Raw genomic sequence first — 17,612 nt, 5'->3', positions numbered from 1 at the left:
CAGGGAAGAAATTAAGCTGGAAAGTCTGCAGTAAGGCGACAGGCCGCTCTAACGAATCTAGATAGAGCATGCAAAGGCCTTGACAAGTCAGGCATTAAAAACCCAGATGCTTAGAAACATTACAAAATAATGAACAGCTGTCAATGGAAACCATTAAATAGAGAACACAAGATGACCACATTCTTCAAGAAAGCAGAATACTAAAATAAAGAGTCATCAGGCTAGTGGATTATAGGGTACAAGTAAAAGGACTTTTATGACCAAAAGGAAGGACGTGGCTTAGTCTCATTACTGGACAAAAGATTATGAACAACTGCTATGATCGATCTGGAAACAGTTAAAGTACACAATCAGGGCTATCCAGAGGATGACATAAATAAATTTATGAATAGCATATGCCAGACACCTTCTAAAAAGAGACAGAGTTTTTTTACAAGACAAGTACTGTTCAGACAATGGAGGCACGAGTAACGTGGGCATGCAATAACATCAATAAAATCAGAAGAGGAACTGAAACAGATATTATAAATGATTTACTAACTGAAACTGTGGTGACACACCTGTATCAGACGCCAATGAAACAAATCATTGTGGTAAAGCCAAAAATAAAGGTTATTTACTGTACTTTAATTTTCTTAAGTTTTACACTAAACTAAAAAGGCCCCTTGCCATCACAACAATAGTGAAAAATTCCAGAACGTGTTAAGGGAAAATGCATTGCAATGCAAAGAACCAGATGAAAATCACTACAATCTTGAAAAGGACAACAGATGTACTAAAGATCAGCACTGAATGCATTACTCTTCTATCCAATATCAACATTGTAGTGAGATTTCTACTTCACTCACCAGCAACTAATAAGGAAGAACCCTGTACTTCTCAAGCTTGTCTAAGGAGATAAAAACTACCTTACCAGCGCAGCATTTGTAACCACAGCACATTTTAGCTTCCTGAACTATGGTACATTTGATGCATTATACTATACCTTTTATGTCCTAGATTAAACCCTAACACCCAATTATGCATGAGCAGAATCCTGAATGTAAGGTATACAAACTGGAAAATGTTTACTTGTGGGATGTGTGACATGCATACAATCAGAACTGGTGAACATAAGTATGGACCACTTTCCATTACTATGCACTGATTTTCTACTTCTACACTCCCTCAGACTTCTCTTGAAAATGGCCAGTGTACTTTACTCTCTGGTGCAACTTTCTTGTATACAAAAAAAATGACTGTAAGCCACCATAAAATTTGGGTATGTCACTGCCACATTTATGCTGTAGTACTTCCATCTTACAAATACGTTTATATGCCAGCTCACTGGAAGAGCAGAGGAACCTCACTTATACCAGAGCACAAAGCAGCATGTAGGGAAACATTCTACAGTGTCTGTTAACGTGTCTTAAATTTCTCAAACCATGACAACAGCTGTGCTTACCAGAATATCACATTGCTATTTTTAATCGGTCATCAACCTCAATGTACTTAAGGAACAATGTCTTGGTTTAGGTGCAGGCATCTCATAAATGCTTACCAGGACAGCGAGATACAACTGTTTTTCTGGGTCACTGCTCCTTTTCCTGGAATCTCTGTGACAGGAAAATGCTCTTAAACTGAGTGTTAATCTACCCTGTAGCAAGAGAACTGGCCGACTGTGAATTATCCAAATCCAGCAGATGCAATGCTGTTACGAAAGCTTCTTGTAGTTTATGCTGGGAGGCGACTGTGCACAATGCAACAGGAAGCTTCTGGTGGCCGATGCGGTGCCAAACTAATAACATGCAGAACTGGAACAGTGGCCGAGTTGATGGCTGCTGTCAGACAGGGAGGTGTGCATTTCTGATTGTATGATCACAATGTAAAGCTTGTTACCGCTCCGGTTTCTGATGCCAGACTGAAAATATGCACACCAATTTAACACTTAAGGGAGAGGAAAGAAAAAATGGAAAGCATGTCATCGTTTCCTCTACTGCAAGAAAGGCGTTATAAAGTTTAAAATATGGGTAGTGCTAGGGGGCAAATTAGGTTTCCTTCTGAGTTGCAGATTTTGTGAACAATGCATTAGTTAGCTTTGAATGGACTCTAACACCTTAGTGGGAGGAAATCGCCCCCTTTATCCGGATGCTGTTGCAGTCCATTTGAATGCCACTGGGAGATGGAATAATTTGTTCCCAAGAAAAAAAAAGTTCCATTTATCTGGACTGCTACTGCTAACACTCCTTTAAGTGGCCCGCAATTCATTACAATGGGAGTCTTTGTGTTGTGACAGGGAGGTGTGTTTCTGTCCCTGGCTTTGTGGGATGGAGATTTGTGAATGGGCCCTGTTGTGAAATTCTCAGAGCATTTTGCTCTGTGAGCTTAATTAACTGGATCTGACAGTGTTATCATGTGCAAGGTCATGCACAGCTCTTAAAGGGAAAGGCAAAAAAAGCCTCAAGATGCAAGCAGTTTTTTTATCAAACATGGATACTGTTAAGGCAAACTGAATGAAGGTAAACAAAGGCATAATAAATTTTTTTCTGCATACAGAAATCTGAGAAAGTAACCCTTGACAACTAATTTTTTTGCTGAAAGTCAACACTCACTAGACCCTCTCATTCCATGCAACTTTGCCTGAAGTCAGTAACCATGGCCCTGATCTAATGCCTGGTGCTCAACTGCTATTCAGTTTACGGTAGAAACACAGCTGTAAACACAACTATGTAACAAGTATGCATTTCAAACAGCTCAAGAGAGGAAGCCCTGTTTCTAACTTTGTTCTTTTTACTGGGTATGAAACTGATCTCTCTAGCCACTCCAAAACTCTGCATTTGATGCTTAGATACAGTACAGTATTTTAACTTTAAATGTGATTAGGTTGTAGACACTTGCTATCCATACTACATCACGTGACTTTAATACATTATCTGCAAAACAAAACTGTTTCACATTCATCTTCTGTCAGCTGACAGCTGCTTTACTATGAACTAAAATTCTACAAGAGTCACAGGCAGCATAATACAAGAGATGGAGTAGGAAAGCAGAGACTGCTGTTTGAATCAAACAGGCCATTGATGACTGCATTTTTTTGTGTCAAGTGCCAAGCAAGCAAGAAACAAAAAGCTCCATCCTCACTTTTAACAATGGATGGAAAAAAGTAAAAATTAATCTGTCCTGAAACAATAAGGAATGATGTATTTGCAGACAAATACAACACTGCAGCTTTTACGTTAAGGCCCCAAAATGAAACATGTACATCAGAATCACTTATAAACTACCCAAAAAACAAATCTTTACTCTATATTAACAGGGAGCAACAGGGAGAATTAGAAAAAGTACAACCCTGCATTAATTCCTTCAAGCAAACTGAAAAAGCCTCAAGGAAAAGGATACCCTCAAGACAGTAACGAATTAAAAAAAAAAACCAAGAGCCGGCAACACTAAATACACTACTGCTTTTCTAGCAAGATGCCTTCTTGTTTCACAACAATATTAAAAATATACAGTGGATGCACCTCACTTAAAATGGGCAGCAAGGAGTTCCACGCAAGAGATATAAATAAAGGCTAAAAGATTTGAAAATGACAGTACTGACAACAAGCAAGGAGACATCTGACAGGAATACAATGCCCCTTTTGGGATGTACCTTACCCGACACCTGCAGCAATTAGAAAGACCCCAAAAGTATCTCACCAAGAGGATCAAGGGTCTCAAACAGATGCCATATGCTGCTCGGTTAAAAAAACTCCAGCTCTACTCAGTTGCATACCGCCTACTTCGAGGCGATCTATGCCTGACATACAAAGCTATGTCAAATCCAGAATTAATGGACATGCTCCACCTCAGTAAATCTAAATCCCTTAGAGCCACACGCTCGAGGGACTTGAACCTCAGCACAGAAATAAATAGAACTTGCTGGAGGGACAGGTTCATAACCCAGAGGCTCCCTTCGCTCTGGAATAGAATTCCAGTTCATGTGAGGCAGAGCACCTCACTGAATCTCTTCAAGAAGAATCTCGATAGGTGGATGGGGGATCGTAGGTTTGTCCCAGGGATTCCTCCCATGTCACTATTAGACAGAGGCACAGTAAACTAAACCTTAAAAAGGGCACAGTATACTCAAATCAAGGGGTGGCGTAAGCCATACAGAATCGGGCTAGGCTTATAATTGCCCCAGGGCAGATAGCCTAGTATGAACCTATGACTGTAGTTAGATGTGCAGTAAAGAATTAGGAAAACAGCCTCTCTAAACTGACATAGTTTTAGCATTCAAAATTTTATTATACAACAACCCCCACATTACTATTCCAAAACGTGCACGCTGATTGGTCAGCGTGCATGTTGTAAATCAAAGACTTATACTAATGGAAAAAGGTCTGGTCGCCCGGAATTTTTCCATTAGTATAAGTCTTTTTTTTTTTACAGCAACGGAGAACGCAAGATCTCTGTTGCTTTTTACAAAGTGTCACACTATGTTAAAGGAGTTTAACATAGCGAGACAGCTTTAAAAAAGTAACGGAGATCTTCCATTCTCCGTTGCTTTTTTTAAACCTGTCTCGCTATGTTAAACTCCTTTAACACAGCGAGACACTTTGTAAAAAGCAACGGAGATCTTGCTTTCTCCGTGGCTTCCACCCAAGCTCTGATGTACTGCGTAAGCATACGCATGCGCAGTGTATCAGAACTGCCTCAGAATACCAGACAGCTGCGGAAGGGCAGCATGGAGGCATTATACAATGCCATTATTTAAGAAAAGTAAGTATTCTTTTTCTTAAATAATGTTATTGTATAATAGCAATAACCCACTTCTGGGTGTGGGTAATGCTGGATTTACCCACGGTCGTCTTTGTGCGGCAACTCTGGCTTCGCCCTCGTGACCAAACCACACCAACCGTGGGTAAATCCAGCATTACCCACACCCAGGCATGGGTTATTGCTTAAATGTACCGCTTTCATCTACATACACTTCAGAAACTGTTAAAACACATTTCGCAAGCATCTTTTATGTCATCAACCAATAACGACAAGTAATTGCTCAATTAAGCACTTAAAAGCACATCACAAATAATGAATAACTTTGCATTTGTTGAAGTAAAAACAGTACTATAAACACATAAAAATCACAAATAATAAACACTGTTACAATTATTCAAATAAAAATTGTGCAACAGTGTTCATTACTTGTGGTTTTTATGTGTTTATAGCACCGTTTTTACTTCAACAAATGCAAAGGTCTTCATTATTTGTGATGTGCTTTTAAGTGCTTAATTGAGCAATTACTTGTGGTTATTGGTTGATAACATATATAAAAGGTGCTTGCGAAATGTGTTTTAACAGTTTCTGATGAAAGCTATGTAGATTGAAAGCAGTACATTAAAATTTTGAACGTTAATTCTTTAATTTCCTTCCTGAGCATGCTCGTTCATAGTGGTTTTTGTTTTTAAGTTTATTTTTTTCACTATTTGTTGGAATAGCTTATTTTTCTAGTTCTAGACTGACATAGTCCTTAATGGTGCCTTTACAGTATATGTGGGTGTGTGTGTCATAAAACAAAATGTACAAATTTGGTTACCATACACTTTCTGAAATGGAAGTCTTTCCATACAGTCAGCAATTACATTTTAGATTCATGTCAAGTATGAAGCATTGGGTCTTTCCATACAGTCAACAATTACAATTTAGATTCAGAGCAAGTATGAAACATTTTTATGCAAAACAGTATCAGGATAACAAAAAAAAAAAAAAAAAGGTTCCTCACCAGCAGAAACCAGGGCCTCAAACATATACCCTACACCCTCTACTCGGTCTCCTACTGACTCCTCAGAGTTACCTCTGTCTGGCATACAAAGCAATCTCAGACCCCACCCTGATGTGACTGCTGCATATCCGCAAGTCAAGCTCCACTCGAGTAACCTACACACATGACCTCGACCTGGTCTGTGACATCAACAGGACTTGTTGGTGGAACAGATTTGTGTCCCAGAAACTCCCCCTTTTGTGGAATAGACTCCTTCTCCACGTCAAGCAGAGTACCTTATTAACCCTTTTTAAGCACAACCTGGATAACTGGATGGGAAACAGACAATAAACTCCTGGGATTCCACCTATGTCCCTGCTGGACAATGGCATATGGTGCTGACTTGTTGGAACATGGGCCAAATTCCTGGCTAGGCTTGTAAGGACCTCAGGGCCAATAGCCTAGCAACTTCCTATGATCTTATGGGGGGGGGGGGAGTTCATAAGATGCTATTGTTGGCCAAATAGCCAAATCAAATGTAAATCCTCACTGTAACTGCAGTGAGAAACGTTGCCTTCCCCATGAGGCACACCAACTCTGTAGATGACTATATTTACAACCAGAGGAGCAGAGAGCAGAACTTGCGACACACTTTCTTAGGAGACTACTAGGCTAACTGCTCATGAGCCCTTACAAGCCTAGCTACTTTTACCCAGATTTTACCAAGTTTTCTATCCCTAGGAGAAAGATAACAAGGATCAGCAAGTGGGGTTTTGATTACAGACTGCCTCTGTCCATAAGGGACATGGGTGCCACCCCAGGACTGAATTTGTGATTTCCCATCCACTGGTCCAGGTTGCACTGGTCAGGGAAGGGCTGTGCTTCACACATTAATAGGAAGCCTATTCCAGATCATAATGCTTTTGAATTAGTGCTAGAGATGGAAACAAAACAGCAAATATTGTTCAAATTTTGTATGCAACAAATCCTTGATGTTTGATTTTGGCATATTTCATAAAATAAATTCTTTAAATTGTGTTAGGTCAGATTTAAAGGGGTTATCGGTATCCTGGAACAATTTGGAGAATATCATTAGTGGGCATCTTGATAAGTGTTGGAGGGATAAGCGTAGGAGTTCTACAGTTAGGGAACAAACAAATCCACCATGCTGGAATGTAACTGACTCAAAGCTGGTGAAGAAGAGGAAAACATATGACTTATGGAGGAAATACAGGAATGGTAATACTAAAAGGACATATAATTTGGCCTGGTGAAGACTGAAGTATTCCTTAGGCTTGGCAAAAAAGAAAGCATGACTTGAGAGTAATGCCATCTGATTATATTCTTTTCTTATGTAAATCGATCTTAGAATAAGGTATGAAAAGTTGACCATATATGACATAATGGAGAAGTTACTGTTTACAGTTGGGAGAACTTTTAACTGTTTAATAGAATGATGTGATGACTCTGTGTGGTTATAGTTCGGACCTTATTAGAAAGAATAAAATCTGATTCTGGAATGGGACTGAATTTTCCAAGCTTGGGTATCCAGAGGTAATTAATATCAAAGGTACTAAAGCACATTTATTTAATAAAAGTTTACCAACAGTATATGTTCCAATTAGTCGAAAATTTGCTTAACTTATTCCTGTTCACAAAGGAGGTTCTATGGATGATAAGAACACACGCCGATCAGCCTTACACCAGTTTTAGGCAAATGTTTTGGGAGGCGACTATAAGGAGAAATATGCTTTGGGGAATAACGGTTCAAAACTCGCACGGTTTTATGACGAATAGATCCACATTAACTAATCTGGTAACATTTTATGAGCCAGTGTACTGGGTGTTGAGACTTAGGTTTATCAGAGGTTGAGGTTTATATCGATTTATCTAAAGCATTTGACAGCATGCCACATTGTGTTATTACTGGTGCCATGCAAAAGTTATCAAATCAATCCTTATCAGATGTGTTGCGTTGCTAATTGTACGAACTTAAGACAAAGGGTTAGTTTTCAAAGTTATGTCTCTGAATGGGCACAGATAAGAAGAGGAGTCCCGCCGGGCTCTCTCTGCTTTGGGCCCGTTGCTGTTCAATATTGTGTCTCTACAATTCCAGTTGGCTAAATACGCAGACTACATAAAAATGGGTTGTATAGCTTCTTCCTCCAAGGATCCTGCCTCTGAGGATCTGCACTGCACAAATCAACATGTGTATCATATTACTGCTTGGTTAAGTCAAAATAGGATGAAAGTTAACATGGACAAAACTGGAGTCTTTCACTTTGGGAGAGTAAATATCAACTAGGACCAACTGAGTAAATATAAACAGGGACAATTAGAATTATAGAACCTGATTGAATACAAGGATTTAGGCATTACAGAAGCATGCTCTGATAACAAAGAGTAAAAACAATTAAGAGTAGTGAGGTTTATTATAAGGAATTTTGAAATTAACAACGGGGTTGTAACAAGACTGTTTTATGTGTTTAACCAATTACTGAAATGTTATTCTGTTTACTTAGTAAAAGTGATTTGTTATTAGAGGGTATTCAACAAAAGTTTACTACAAGATTCCCAGAAATTAGAAGTAATGCATATTGTTCCAGACTAGAAGATCTAGGATTGCTTTATATCGGCAATAAATACTTGCAAGGCAAATTGTGTTTGGCATATAAAGCTTTTATAAGTGAGGAGTTATGTTTGATTCTTAATTTAGCATTGTCTGAAGTGAGGAGTTACGTTTAATTCTTAGTTTACAATTGTGTGATTCATGTAAGGCTACAAGAAAGGTTTGTTTTACGTTTACAGTAGGTAGGTGTAGTACACAGATCTAGAACCTCTATATATTTGCCAGTCAGAGTCATTACAACTGTTTAAAAATAGCTTAGATGAAAGGATGGGGAGATGTTTTTTTGACTCGTCTGTGTTATACATGGTATGGCCTAAACACACTTGTAATGAACATTTGAACATCTGACTATTCTTTGCTTTCTAAAAAATGTTTCATTGTTCACAAAATATATAAATAAATTACTTTTTATGTGAATGGGGTCATAGATGCCCCCGTGTGGACAGCAATACAGTGGCTGCTGTGCTTTAAAGTGGAGCTGTAATCAAACAGCAAGTCTTGCTTAAGCTGGGACTCAAAAATACTGTAAATGAAACCTCTATACCTGAAAAAAAAAAAAAAAAAAAAAAAAACAGAAACATGCAGCATATCACTGTAATGCAAAGAATATCACACACTCAATTTCCAGAAGGTGGTGTGGCTCTACCCAAATAACCTGGAAATGTAAACACAACTCAGAGAAAACAGAAAAATGAGGAAAGAGCTCAGCCTTTCCTTTCTGAAAGTCATCCAGCTTTGCAGATAGCGAAGCAAAATCTCATGGACAAAGGCATTGGCAAGACTTTGAATGTAATTTTATGGAGAATGGTGGGTTTTAAGTGTACTGTTCCTTTCACTTATTTGTAGATTAATGTTGTGCATCACCTGAATTATTATCCTAGCTGTCCACAATAATGCCCATCTTACACCCCACACCGTCTTCCTGACTCACCACCAGCATCTCTGGTGTGCCATTTTAGTTTCAGCCAGCTAGGTAATGACAACAGCAGCATCACAGTTCAGAACCCTGAAGCGGCATATTGAAAACATTCTCTCTAGATCGACTAACGTTATAAGTCAGGCAAATCAGGAAAGCAATCCTGAAAACAAGCAAGGAGGTATATGAACTACACTCTTCCTCCCCATGTACTGGCTGCTTCTGTTAAAATTTTCAGATTTCAGACCTGCATCTTTTAAGTCTACTCACTCTTACAAAAGAAAAACAAAAAAACATGTTTTTAGGAGATGCAAACACGAAGACTATCTGTCAGGCTTTGTATAACTTTGTTGCAAGAAGCGTCTCTGTAAAACAGTCTTAAAACATGCACTTCTTGTGGCCACCACTGCATTTTACCTTACTACTACACATCAGTTGCAGGTTTCTGCAATTATCTAGTTTTTTTGTTTTATTGATGTTTTATTGATAACCACAGACTGATGTGAACTTTAAAATGGCATGGATTTCAAGCTTTACATGTTCAAGCAACAGTTTTGGAGAGAAACAATAAAACAAAATAACAATGCAGCACTTGGTAAATAAGCCAAGTGGAAAATGTTGCTATAGAGGTTAAATTGTTGGAAGTGGTCAGCCTGACATGACAGAAAGGTTCAGAATGAATACTTTTGTTGACAGCGTCCCACAATCATGAACAAGTGCCACATAAGTCTTACCCCCTACAGTGTTACAAAGATGCCCTCAAGCTGACAACATAATATGTCATGTAGTAGCAAGAACCACAAACGACACAGCTAGTCTGATTTGTTGAATTTGAATAAATTATGCCTGCATTTACCAAATAAATATGAGAGGTATAGTTTACAGGATGAGAAGTGGAAGGCAGAGCTCATAAGGGGAGATGTGCACATGATCAGAAAAGACAATCCACTAGTGCACGATGGGATACCATAGGATGACCAAGGAACTACATTATATTCTTGGCCACCCTAACAAAATGTTTTTTCCAGTCTGTGAGTGCTGACATACTGACAGATTATTGGAAATCACTGGTCAGTGGTCCCCTTGCAATGGATAAGGATACTAAAAGCCTGCAACTGCAGACTGGTCAGGCTCACATCTGTCTAGGGAAAGGTGATATAAAGAAATTGGAAAGGACAAAGTTGGAGGCATTCCTATAGGACAATACAGACTATAATTTTTCAGCTCTCTCTAGCAAAATGTATTACGCAGGGCTGCTATGTACGTGATGCCAAATGAAGTAGAAAATAACCAAAAATAAAACAGAAATGAATGACCTTGCAACAGTGTGAGTGGGGTACACATATTTAAGAACTGAATTTCCATACTCCCTTCTCTCACATTCTTTCCAGAAGGACACAAGCCTCTAGTGAAGACAAATGCTTATCGATATCTGTGTAGAGTTGACTTACAGCTGAAGGAAAGATGTGTACCAGAGAACAAGGAAGAAAACTTGTTGAATGAGAAGTTTAAGGGGTTACTGGTTTACGTGACACTGAAACTAATGTGGTGCACTAGTGCTAATGTGAAACAGTTTGTCAACCTGTCCAGGTGCAATGCACTCAAATCTCAGCACAATATTCTAGACTTCCTCCATTTACTGTACTTCTGTTTTATCTACTTCAGTGCTTTTATATTTTTTGTTTGCATCAAAAGTTTATAATTCTGCTGCATTTTTAATCCTGAAATGGGTCCATCTGGATCAGTGACAGGGCCTAAGGATCCTCAGTTCCCTTTGCTTTGGGGAATATAATGTACACTTCTCCAGTTATACAAAGTTACAAGTAAGGGGCAACAATGACATGCTCTGGAAAACAAAAGAACAGGATCTTGTTTTTCGTGTGCGGTTGTTCTTTTGTTAACACGGCAGGTATATTGGAAAGACCATCACCCATGTAGAGGTATGACTAAGGAGCAAATAAGCCTCAAGAAATGAATAAGCTACAATTAGAATTAACAAAGAATGAAGGAGCAAGCACAAATCATATACTGTGCAACAAAAAAAACGGTGAACTTTTCATCTAATTAAAACAGTCTCAAAAGTGCAGATACAAGCTTGGATTAGTTCACAAGTGACTACTAGGCTCATGACCCCTGGGGGTCTTTAAGCAGAGCCATGCTTCTCAATGTGAGAATCAAATCCTGTACCTTTTCTCTGTAGGGTAAACACATTATTCACCAACCTCCAACATATAGTGGTTCCCCAGGGCATCAAACCCAGGACTTCCTGCATGCAAAACGGACATGATTACCACTACACTACAGAATCTAGCCATGGTCACTGGCAAAAGTGGAAACAAATTCAAGAGAATTTAAATGAGTATGACTAAACAAAAACACATAGTTCTGGAAACATTCAGGTGGCAAGAGGAGTTTAAAGGCATACACAGTCTGACATACACAGACCACAACAGCAAAAAAGGTTTGTGATTACAGGTGAAAATCTTTCCTAAAAATAACGACAGGTGAACATCTTTCCTAAAAATAACTGCTGATTCCATAGCATACCCCATTAGTATACTAATCAATAGATCAATCCAAGAGTCTTGCGTACCCAATATCTGGAAAAAAGCTTACATTCTATTCTGCCCCTCCACAAAGGTGACAAAAATTCCGACATCTCAAACTTCTGGCCAATAGTCATTCTCTCCCCCATCTCTAAAATACTTGAAAAATGTGTCCACACCCAACTAATCAACCACTTAATCAACACCCAACTACTCACCCCTACCTAACATGGCTTTAGACCAGGCCATAGCACAAATACAGCCCTCATCACCTTTATGGATACAGTAAATCGAGCATGCGATTCAGGTCTGATAGTCTCTTCAGTCTTCCTCGACCTTTCAAAGGCATTTGATACAATTTCTCACCCCATTTTACTCTCTAAACTTAATAACCTAGGTATCTCACCCCCAACCCTAAATTGGTTCTCTAGCTACTTTTCTGACAGATACCAATCAACCAAATGGCAGCAATCCTCTTCCACCTTCTTAAAAATCTCCACAGATGTTCCCCAAGGCTCAATATCGGGCCCCCTACTATTCAACTTATTCATCAACAATTTCCATGAGTCACTGATACAGGCTGACATAATACAATATGCAGACGACTCAGCAATTATCTGCACTGCAAAAACCCCTTCTGAGCTTCAACTACTAACCCAAAATGCCTTCACATCCATCGAAAAATGTATGCCAAATAATCACCTCACTCTCAATCCAAACAAAACCAAGCTGATTCTATTCACTCCCAAAAAAACAACATCCCTGAACAGGGCTGAATTCTCTATCCTCTCCCAAAATAATACCTCCATAGAAGTTGTCCCCAGTACTAAACTGTTAGGAGTCACTATCGACGAAACCCTAACTTTTGAACCCCACATACTCAATAACATCAAAAAGACACAACAGAAACTAGGTACCCTCTACAGACATAGCTATTCCTTAAATAACAATGCCAAAAGAACACTAGCATCTGCCTTTCTACTTCCATCCCTCCTATATGATGCCCCCATCCTCACTAATATACACTCTTCACTAAAAAACAAACTATATATGCTACAATAAAATTGCTAGATTTGTAACAAATGCTAGATCCTCATCACATCACTGTTCCTCACTGCAACAACTAAACTGGCTTGAACTTCCACTCTATGTCAACTACCTCCACTTAATTACTGCATATAAAATAATATATAAACCAACAGCTTGTCCAGCTCTCTCTCTGTATTGTACCATCCAAACAGACACCTTAGATCTGAAAACAAAATTCTACTTTAAAGTCAATAAACCTCAATTTCCAGCTGGCCAAATGCTTTACTCCTTCACTACCTCCAAATTTTGGAATAACCTCCCAACCTCAGTAACTTTCATCTCATACCCTGCTCTCTTTAAAAAAAAATCCCTTAGACAACACCTCTCTACCTGCTGGGTATGCCCATGCCAAAAATAACTCCTCTTCTCACTACTTCCATTCTCTGGGGCTACAGGTATGCACTCTTTAACAGGTCTGCAGCCATACCTATGACTGCTACTACACTGCCTACACAGATTTAAATGCATGCAAATAATTATATACAATGTTACTGGTTTTTCTGCCTCCCAACCAGTAATGTCTATGGCATCTATACGACCAAAAGTACATGTTAATATCACTGATGGACTACCACAAAACTGCAATGGAATTGCTAAAAAACTATAAATAGTGCTACATTTTTGATATTTGTATTTTTGATATTTGTATTTCTGTGATGTGAATTTTATGTGGAGCTTTTCTCCTTGGGCCTCCACACTGAAAATGGGCTCACCTAGGCCTAGTGGACGTTCCCGATAAACAAATGCAATAAATAAATACATAAATAAATCTTAGCAATATTCTCAAGTACATTTTGCATTTTAAAAATAGGCTAAACAGACAAAACTGCTATAAGTATATTTATTCATTAACCAGGGTGGGGCATTATCCACACGGACCTTTTTCAAACTCAGGCCAGGAGTGATGTTTGCCAAGTAATTTACTCAGACAGTAGGTAAATGGGGACTGAGGGAATGAAAAGTCAGAGGGAATGAAATGCTGGACTATAGTTTTGTTGATGGCTCACATCCTTAATCCTCTACTCTGCCAGAAGAAGCAGAATTCCCGAGTATAATGCATTACCTTTGATCGCAGGACATCACAAATATATAAAGGGCATCACAGAATATAAGCATGTTGCTTAAAATAATATAGAAACAAGCAAGACTAACATACTACAGAGTTTTAAGAGTGTCTGGAGCTAACTGGTGCAAAAACATTATCAGATGTATACAGAAGGTTGAGGCAAAGAGATAAAGTAGAACTGAGAGACAGAAGAATTTGGCAAATTCTTAAAAGGAAGGAAGCATGTGAGGGTAAGCTCCTGACATGAAATGAGAACGCATTCCATACTGTGGGGTCATACGCATTTGTATGGTGCTACTTTATGCATTATCTACTTGCATTCCAGGTTCACAATGATTTAAACCTGCCTAACCCTACATTACTAGACATAAATCAGAATATGTTAACCTCCCAAATACAAGGCTAATTCGATCTGTCAAGCACTTTAACATAGACCTTTTTAAAGCTGAACTGAGAGCATGTAAATGGAATTGCTTAAAATCACTCCCCCTGGAGGAAGCAGTATTATTCTTTAATTCTACATTCTTATCCATACTTGATTCACATGCTCCAGAACGCTCTATTAGAGTAAAGACCAAATCTGCCCCATGGCTGACCACCAATACTAAAAAACTCATGCTTGCTAGAAACAAAGCATGGACAAAATGGAGATGCAATAAACAAAACCCTGATTTAGTTAATTTCCGCCAGCTTCGAAATTTAGCGAAAAAATCAATAATCTCTGACAAGAAAAACTTCTACTGTAAACTTCAGGAAACTCATATTAACAACCCTAAACAGTTCTGGTCATCAGTAAATAGACTTCTTTCCCCAGGAACTGCTAAAACTCCTTCCCCACTTAATGCTGACCCAGAAACCCCTCTCCAGACTGCTAATGCTTTCAACTTTTTCTCTGAAACTATTCAAACCCTAGCCAAACAAATGAACCCTAACAACTCTCATATACCATCTAACATAACTACCTCTTCCTTCAACTTCTCTCTAAAACCTATATCTACCTCTTTCATCTACAAACTCATTCACAAACTGAAACCCTGTACCCCTTCTGCTGACAAGCTCCCTTCTCTTTTCCTTCAGAAAGCTGCCAAAGAAATTGCATATCCTATATCCTTACTTATCAACAGAACTATCCAAGAAGGAACCATCCTGATATCTGGAAAGTCTCCTATATTATCCCACTGCATAAAGGTGGTAACTCCCTTGACCTTTCCAACTTTAGACCTATTGCCCTTCTTTCACCCCTAGCAAAAATCATGGAAAAATGTATTCATCAGCAACTTGTACACCATCTCTCTCTTCACAGCATAATAGCAAACTGCCAGCATGGTTTCAGACCCCATCACATTACCACCACTGCCCTTCTATCCTTTGTAGATACTATCAACAAAAATCGAAACAACAATACTCTCTTCCGCTCTTTTCATTGATCTCTCTAAAGCTTTCGACATGGTCAACCACTCTCTCTTAATTAACATTCTTGAATCTCTCCCTTGTGATAAACTAGCCACTAATTGGTTTAAATCTTATCTTAACAACAGACAACAAGCAGTAATATGGGAAAACCATATCTCATCTCTCTTGCCCATTTCCATCGGAGTTCCCCAGGGCTCCATTCTGGGTCCACTTCTGTTCTCCCTCTTTATTAACGATCTTCAGACTGCTATCCCACAAGCAACCTGCATACAATATGCAGATGATTCTACCCTTATCTGCTCGGCACCTTCCTCTACTGAACTGAGCTCATTGACCCAAAATACCTTTAACTCAGTAGAAACTTGGTTTTCTAGACGGCTTCTCCTACTAAATGCAAAAAAAACTAAACTCCTCCTCTTCTCCCCCACCACTCGGTCCCCCCCTTTAAACTTTACCATTTCTTCTAATAATGGCACTATCATCTCACCTGATCCAACTACTAAACTTTTAGGAATAACCATTGACAATAATCTTTCCTTCGATCAGCACATTAACAACACCATCAAGGTTGTTAATAGAAAAATTGGATCCCTATATCGTATCAAACCTTTTCTAACCCCAGCAACAAGAACCAAAATTGCACAATCTCATCTCCTATCTACTCTCCTATATGCTTCCTCCACTTATACAAACCTCAAGAAAAACAATCTTAACAAACTTGCAACTTGCTATAATAACATAGCTCGCAGCCACTAGTAACCCCTTTAGGACCCACCATTGTATAAATCTAAAACAACTTGGCTGGCTCGAATTTCAAAACTACCTAAAAATTCCTCAACTCACTATAGCCCACAACATATTACACCTACCTGACAACACCCCAATACTCTCTCAACTTCTAATCCCTTACAACAATCTTAACTCACTTCGCTCCTCTAGTAAACTCATGGCAAAATCAATAAAGGTAAACAACACAGCAGGTGGTTCTCTATTCACTAACACTATAGGTAGAAGCTGGAATCTCTTACCTAGTGACATAACTTTGACTACATCCCTACCACAATTCAAACAGAAAATTAAACTGTACTACCTCAATCATTGGCTTTGTTCCTGCAGTACACCTGACTAACCTTTTCTCATACTCTATTTCTCCTTCACTCTTCTCATCACTACCTGTCTGATTTCTCCTCCTTTTACTGTTCTAGTCTAACTATGTACATTTTATGTATAATTGCTAATATGTAATGAACTGCTTATTGTAAACTTGTTTCTCTTTGAAATTATCTTTCATTCTGTGTGTTGTTATGACTTCCAATTTTTGCTATTTCTTAACAGTAATGATTATTTGTAATGTACTTAGTATTTAGTGGAGCTTTTCTCCTCGGGCCTCTGCTGAAAATGGACATGTATCCAGCCAGACTAGCCCGGTCAACAAATGTAAAATAAATAAAATAAATAAATAAACAGTTCCACTGATTTGTTGTAAGTTGTTTTATTATTATTCTGCAAGCAGCCTTTTTTGTGTAATCCCCTCTGTGCTGCAATCTGTTTACATTTGCTACCTAATTATATTTAGCAGACTGATATCAAATGTTTTCCACATGACCAGGTTGTTTCTGCATTGTTATTTTACAATTATACAACATGGTGTGATTGAAATGTAAGCATGACTGTGATTTAAAAGGGGTTCTAATGGTCCGGCTAACCCACTAAATAAATAACTAAAGAAAGAAAAAAAAAGAAAGAATGAAAGAACGGCAGTTGATATTAGGGATGCGCCGATTTTGAGACCTGTGGCAGAGTCGAAGACAATTTGGTAGTATTTTGTGGTGATCTCAGAATATGAAGAAAATCAAGTGCTGTTGGTACATACCTTTCACTAAGGCTCAGCAAATAAGACAGTTTATTTACACATGTGACAACTGAGCAGTAACCAATGAGAATGTGCTACAATTGAGCAGCAACCAATGAGAATGTGCTACAAAGCAACCCACCCAGACAGGGTGGGAAGGGCAGATCATTGTGTGTGTGTATTTGTGTAGGAGGGGAAACAGACCCCTGGGTGATGACTAGACCGGTCTCTTTAGTTACATTTGCTGCGCATATTTTAGTTAAGATCACACACATCATAGACTTTGTCTTCATCAGCCTCGATTTCCCCATTTTTTTGTACATAAGGTTGGAGTTGCATCAACTGTCACCACCTCTCTCAACTGAATGTACTCTTAACA

General features: G+C 38.7%; 1 protein-coding gene across 2 annotated transcripts in view; it reads right to left on the bottom strand.

The window, feature by feature from the left end:
* ERRFI1 (ERBB receptor feedback inhibitor 1) overlaps positions 1-17,612 on the bottom strand; it is a 59,743-nt gene that overhangs the window by 18,801 nt on the left and 23,330 nt on the right. The window contains exon 1 of one of the 2 annotated variants that reach the window (XM_044063068.1): positions 1,541-1,560. The exons of the other annotated variant lie outside the window; for it this stretch is intronic. The gene's annotated coding sequence lies outside the window, so the exon portion shown is untranslated. Of the gene's footprint in view, positions 1-1,540; positions 1,561-17,612 lie in introns of those variants that run through there. 2 annotated transcript variants of the gene reach the window in all.

The sequence above is a fragment of the Protopterus annectens genome, chromosome 2.part1, assembly GCF_019279795.1.
Source record: "Protopterus annectens isolate FY-2018-M chromosome 2.part1, PAN1.0, whole genome shotgun sequence".
Taxonomy (NCBI): domain Eukaryota; kingdom Metazoa; phylum Chordata; order Ceratodontiformes; family Protopteridae; genus Protopterus; species Protopterus annectens.
The sequence above is the reverse complement of the archived record's forward strand: the minus strand, read 5'-3'. Positions and strand labels throughout refer to the sequence as shown.